This window comes from Onychostoma macrolepis, chromosome 01, assembly GCF_012432095.1.
Source record: "Onychostoma macrolepis isolate SWU-2019 chromosome 01, ASM1243209v1, whole genome shotgun sequence".
NCBI classification, from domain to species: domain Eukaryota; kingdom Metazoa; phylum Chordata; class Actinopteri; order Cypriniformes; family Cyprinidae; genus Onychostoma; species Onychostoma macrolepis.
Window position 1 is genome coordinate 11,220,850 of NC_081155.1, and position 6,006 is coordinate 11,226,855.

Consider the following 6,006-nt stretch of genomic DNA (forward strand, 5'->3'; position numbering starts at 1 on the left):
GCCCAGCGAGCCTGCCTAGAATTTATTCTCTTGGCGGTGCGGATGTACTCCAGATTTTTATGGTCAGTCCAAACGATAAACGGAAATTCTGCGCCCTCTAACCAGTGACGCCACTCCTCCAGCGCCAGCTTGACAGCTAGTAACTCCCTATTCCCGATGTCGTAGTTCCGTTCTGTGGGGGTTAGACGATGGGAGAAAAAGGCGCAGGGGTGTATTTTCTTGTCTGAAGGTGATCTCTGAGACAACACTGCCCCAACCCCCACCTCGGACGCATCCACCTCCACAATGAACTGCCGGGACGGGTCAGGGGTCGTTAAAATGGGAGCCGAAATAAACCGACTCTTCAAATTATCAAATGCAGTTTGTGCCTGCGACGACCAACAGAACCGTTTCTTAGTGGAGGTGAGATTCGTCAGAGGAAGGGCGACCTGACTAAAGTTCCGAATGAACCGCCTGTAAAAATTGGCAAACCCCAGAAAACGCTGGACCGCTCTACGACTATCTGGGGTGGGCCAATCAGCAACCGCTTTTACCTTGGCAAGATCCATTCGGATACCTTCAGGCGAGAGAATAAACCCCAGGAACGGAACCGACCATGCGTGAAACTCACACTTCTCCACCTTGGCGAATAAACGATTCTCCAGCAGCCGCTGGAGCACTCGCCTGACGTGCTGGACATGATCGCGCTCGTTCTGGGAGAAGATCAGGATGTCGTCGATGTACACAAAAACAAATCGATCAACCATGTCTCTGAGCACGTCGTTGACGAGTGCCTGGAAGACCGCCGGGGAGTTTGAAAGGCCAAACGGCATGACCAGGTATTCAAAATGCCCAGAATGGGTGTTAAAGGCAGTCTTCCATTCGTCCCCCTCCCTAATCCGAACCAGGTGATAAGCACTGCGGAGGTCCAATCAGAAGATGGTTGCCCCCTGCAAGAGCTCAAAGGCCGATGACATCAACGGCAAAGGATAACGATTCTTTACCGTGATATCATTCAACCCCCGATAGTCTATACAGGGACGCAACGAACCATCCTTCTTCTCCACGAAGAAGAACCCCGCCCCAGCCGGAGAGGAAGAGGGACGTATAATGCCTGCTACCAGAGAATCATGAATATACCTCTCCATGGCCTCCCTCTCTGGGCCGGACAGAGAGTAGAGGCGCCCCCTAGGTGGGGAAGTGCCAGGCAACAGGTTAATCGCACAGTCATACGGGCGGTGCGGCGGCAGAGATGAAGCTCGGGACCTACTGAACACCGCCCTCAAGTCATGGTAAGCCTCCGGTACACCCGCCAGGCTCACCGGCTCCTCCTGTAACACAGAACGGGACATAACCGGGGAAAAAGCAGCACCCAAACATTGGGCTAAACAGAAAGGGCTCCAAGCCAACACGGAACTGCGAGCCCAATCAATGTGAGGGTTATGTTTAACCAACCAGGTGTGACCTAACACCACTGGAGCGGTGGGCGAGTGAATAAGGAGGAATCGGATCTCCTCAGCATGATTACCAGACAGAGTTAATGTCACATAATTAGTGATATGAGTGATATTAGTAAGTAGGGTGCCACAAAGAGTCCTAGCGAAATAGGTTCGCCAGGGCAACGGACGAAATCCCCAGGCGTGGCCAATCCAGAATCCATAAAATCGCCTTCCGCTCCAGAGTCGATTAACGCCGAGACCTGGAAAGCAGTTCCACCGAACCGCAGTGAAGCTAGAAACTCGGCACGACCACCAGATGGCAGTCGGGTCATAGTAACGCTCACCATATGCTCCTCCTTGCGTGATGAGCGTCGTCCCGCTACAGGGCACGCAGCTGCCATATGCCCCGCCTCCCCGCAGTAGAGACACAGCTGATTGGCCAAGCGACGGCGTCGCTCCCCAGCAGTTAGCCGTGCTCTTCCGATCTGCATAGGCTCCTCCTCCGGGAGGACGCGGCGTTGAGGCATAGTATCGCAGGTAGTCACCAACTCGGCGCCCGTGACGCGCTCGCGGGGAACTCCCCCCCTTCGATACCGGGAACGGAGGGCAATCCGGTCGTCGACTCGAATAGCGAGGTCGATCAATCCGTCTAAGCCCGCTGGCAGCTCGAGGGAATATATCTCGTCCTTCACGTTATCCGCCAGGCCGTGGAGGAAGTGATCCCAGAGTGCCTTCTCATTCCAGCCGCAGGATGCGGTGAGAGTGCGGAACTCAATGGAGTAAACGGACACGGACTGCTCGCCCTGCTGAAGCACTGACAAGGCTCGTGCCGCCTCAATTCCCCGAGCCGAGTGATCGAAGACCTTGCGTAACTCCTCCGAGAACGCGTCAAAGGATTCACAGCAGGTCTGCTCGCCATCCCACATGGCCGTGCCCCACTCTCTCGCTTGGCCCACCAAGAGCGTGATTACATACGCTACCCTGGATACCTCCGTGGGAAAACAGGAAGGTTGGAGAGCAAAAATAAGCGAGCACTGGGACAGGAATGACCGACATGAGTTGGGCTCACCCGAGTAAGGAGCGGGCGGATTAAGCCGCGGTTCTGCGTGGCGAGGAGCTGCTCCTTCCGGGCCAGGAGCGGGTGCGACCGCTCGAGCTGCAGAAGAGGTGACATGTAGCTGGTCCAGCCGTTCCGCCAGCTGATTCAGCTGGAGTGAAACTTCAGCATAGGCGCGACGAGAAGCCTCAAGTTCTTCCTGCTGCCGACCCAGTAGAATGCCCTGCTGCGAGAGGGCTCGGCGCAACTCCGTTTCCTCTGCTGAATCCATAATTGGTGAGTAGATTCTGTCGCGAGTGGGTGAAAGAGGACTCAGATGCAGAGTAGAGAACGTAGAGAAACTTTATTCCTCGTCACCAAAACACAAAATAACACAAACAATAATTAACAGCTGCTTAAGGAAGCGGAGATTCCAGAGCTGGCCGGCAGCGTCTGCGGACCATACAAGCTGCTGGATCTCCGTGTTACTAGTCCTGCAGCAAGGGAACAAGAGGACAGAGAAAGCAACGTGATGCACACAGAATACTAGCCAGGACAAAACAATCTACTCACAACGCAGAGCAGGAAAGTGGGAACATATAAGGGAGTGGGGGAATGAGCGACAGGTGGGGAAGAGTCAGCTCGTGATCCGAGCACTCCCACTGCACCATCAGCGCTGATTGCCCCGACCGCGAGCTGCCGAACATGACAGGACAACACAGACAGCAAGAGGAGCCGGGAAAGCACCCTGACCCGTGACACACATAAGCTAAAAAAAAATTCACAATATAACATAGATAACATAAATGTTTAAACTGAGAAATATTACAATTTTATGCACAAAATGAGCTCATTTAAAATTTGATGCCTGCTACAGGTCTCAAAATAGTTGGGACGGGGGCTAGTTTACCATGGTGTAGCATCTCCTTTTCTTTTAAAAACAGTTTGAAGATGGCTGGGCATCAAGGTTATGAGTTTCTGGAGTTTTGGTGTTGGAATTTGGTTTTCATTTAATGATGCACCAAATGTTCTCTATAGGTGAAAGATCTGGACTGCAGGCAGGCCAATTCAGCACCCGGACTCTTCTACTACGAAGCCATGCTGTTGTAATAGCTGCAGTATGTGGTTTTGCATTGTCCTGCTGAAATACACAAGGCCTTCTCTGAAATAGACGTTGTCTGGAGGGGAGCGTATGTTGCTCTAAAACCTTTATATACACTTAAGCATTCATAGTGCCTTCCAAAACATGCAAGCTGCCCATACCGTATGCACTTATGCACCCCCATACCATCAGAGATGCTGGCTTTTGAACTGAACGCTGATAACACGCTGGAAAGTCTCCCTCCTCTTTAGCCCGGAGGACACGCCGTCTGTGATTTCCAAGAAGAATGTCAAATTTGGACTCGTCTGACCATAGAACACTTTTCCACTTTGAAAGAGTCCATTTTAAATGAGCCTTGGCCCACAGGACACGACGGCGCTTCTGGACCATATTCACATATGGCTTCCTTTATGCATGACAGAGCTTTAGTTGGCATCTGCAGATGGCACCTCAGCACTGCAGGACTGCTTCCAGGACACAGACTGGAACATGTTTAAAGAGGCGGTCACCTACAACAACCACACAGACCTGCAGGAGTACACTGAAACTGTGACTGCCTACATCAAAAAGTGCACTGATGATGTGACAGTCACCAAGACCATCACCACACGCGGCAACCAGAAGCCATGGATGACAGCAGAGGTTCGTGGGCTGCTAAAGACCAGAGATGAAGCTTTCAGATCAGGAGATAAAGCAGCCCTCAAAACAGCAAGAGCCAATCTGTCCTGCAGCATCAAAAATGCAAAACAGTCATATGCTCAAAAAATCAACAATCACTTCACAGACAGCAGAGACACACGGAGACTGTGGCAAGCCATTCAGACCATCACAGACTACAAGCCCCCGCCACAGGCCTGTGTTGATGACATATCCCTCCCAGATACACTCAACCACTTTTATTCACGGTTTGAAATGCAGAATGACACACCTGCACAAAAACTGCCCACACCTCCCAACGACCAGGTGCTCTGTCTGTCTTCAGCCGACATAAGGAAGACCCTATCTAGGATCAACCCACGTAAGGCTGTCTCAAATCCACAACAATCATACCAAAGAAATCACCTGTGTCCTGTCTAAATGACTACCGTCCCATAGCACTGACTCCAATCATGATGAAGTGCTTTGAGAGGTTAGTCATGCACAACATCAAAACTAGCCTCCCCAACACACTCGACCCACTCCAGTTTGCATACCGTCCAAACCGCTCTACGGACGATGCAATTTCCTCCACCCTCCACCTAGCTCTTACCCACCTAGAAAACAAAGACCCTTATGTTAGAATGCTGTTCATTGACTTCAGCTCAGCATTCAACACAATAATCCCACAACAGCTCATAAATAAACTAAACCTACTGGGCCTTAACAACTCCCTCTGTAATTGGATTCTGGACTTTCTAACCGGAAGACCTCAGTCAGTCCGTGTCGGCCACAACACCTCGAGCATTACCACACTGAGCACAGGTGCCCCACAAGGCTGTGTGCTCAGCCCGCTGCTCTTCACGCTGCTGACCCACGACTGCACTGCCAAGTCCAGCTCCAACCACATCATCAAGTTCGCTGATGACACAACAGTGGTAGGTCTCATCAGCAACAACGATGAAACGCACTACAGAGAGGAAGTGGCACAGCTGGCGAAATGGTGTGGCACTAACAACCTATCCCTCAATGTGAGTAAGACAAAGGAGGTTGTGATGGACTTCAGAAGAAACTCCGTGATCACCCCCACTGACCATCGACAGCTCGACTGTGGAGAGAGTCAGCAGCACTAAATTCCTGGGGGTGCACATCACAGAGAATCTCACCTGGACCACCAACACCATGTCACTCTCCAAGAAGGCACAACAGTGCCTACACTTCCTCCGCCGGCTGAAAAGAGCAAGTCTCCCTCCACCCATCCTCACCACTTTCTACAGGGGCACCATTGAGAGTGTGCTGACCAGCTGCATCACTGTCTGGTACGGGAACTGTACAGCAGCAGACCGCAAGACCCTCCAGCGGACAGTGAACACAGCTGCAAAGATCATCGGTGCCCCTCTCCCCTCCATCCTGGACATTTTCCTTACACGATGCTCCAGCAAAGCCAACAGTATCGTGAAGGACTCCACACATCCCTCCCACAGTCTCTTCCAGCTCCTACCATCAGGAAGACGGTACCGGAGCATCAGAGCCCGCTCTGCCAGACTGCTCAACAGCTTTTTCCCCCAGGCTGTGAGAGCCCTGAACTCAAATCACCCCGCCCCTCTCTGAACCCCCATACAAACCCCCTACCTCCTGAAACATGGACCATCTTAAACTTATGGAATTTTTTTTTTTTTTTGTGCAATCGAAGTGTGCTACACGCAGGTGAGTGGGCCTGTACAAACCACCTGTAGTAGCACATTCTCCTCCTCTATGCGCACTAGTCACTTTACACACACACTGCTGTGTATACAAATCCCACAAAAAGACTC